Genomic DNA, 732 nt, shown 5'->3' with positions numbered 1-732 from the left:
GTAAGTTTATTGCTATCAGTACTTCACATCATATGATGTGCATTCAAAATAACGAAGGTAAACATGTCATCAGGGACAATTAGGAATTAATATGTAATGACTATCTCTCTAGAGCAGGGGTAGGCAACCTATGCCACATGTACCAAAGGCGGCACGTGAGCTGCTTTTCAGTGGCACTCACACTGCCCGGATCCTGGCCAACAGACCGGGGGGCTCTGCATTTTAATTTCATTTTAAATGAAACTTCTTAAGCATTTAAAAACCTTACTTTACATACAATAGTTTAGTTATATATTATAGACTTATAGAAAGAGATCTTCTAAAAACGTTAAAATGTATTACTGGCACGCAAAACCTTAAATTAGAGTGAATAAATGAAGACTCGGCACACCACTTCTGAAAGGTTGCTGACCCCTGCTCTATCGCAATTCATACTTCAATTACTTCCTTACATCAATCCATACTGTGAGTAACCTCAACCTCCCATATCATAAGTAGTCATGTCACTCATAAGTACATTGCATGGCACTGAAACCACCCATAATCAGTAAGCCCCCACCACCGCAAACACATTCATAAAGATTCTATTTCCCCTCTTTCATGGGGCCATACAAATCCATAATGTGGAAGCACAAAGCATCCCTGACTTCTGTTTCCTAGATGCATCCAGCTCCAGCTGTGGTAGGTGCATTTTCTGGCTGAGAGTATCGATTTACCAGCCCCTCACTGTCA

This window comes from Mauremys reevesii, linkage group 3, assembly GCF_016161935.1.
Source record: "Mauremys reevesii isolate NIE-2019 linkage group 3, ASM1616193v1, whole genome shotgun sequence".
NCBI classification, from domain to species: Eukaryota; Metazoa; Chordata; order Testudines; family Geoemydidae; genus Mauremys; species Mauremys reevesii.
This window is presented reverse-complemented; position numbering follows the sequence as displayed.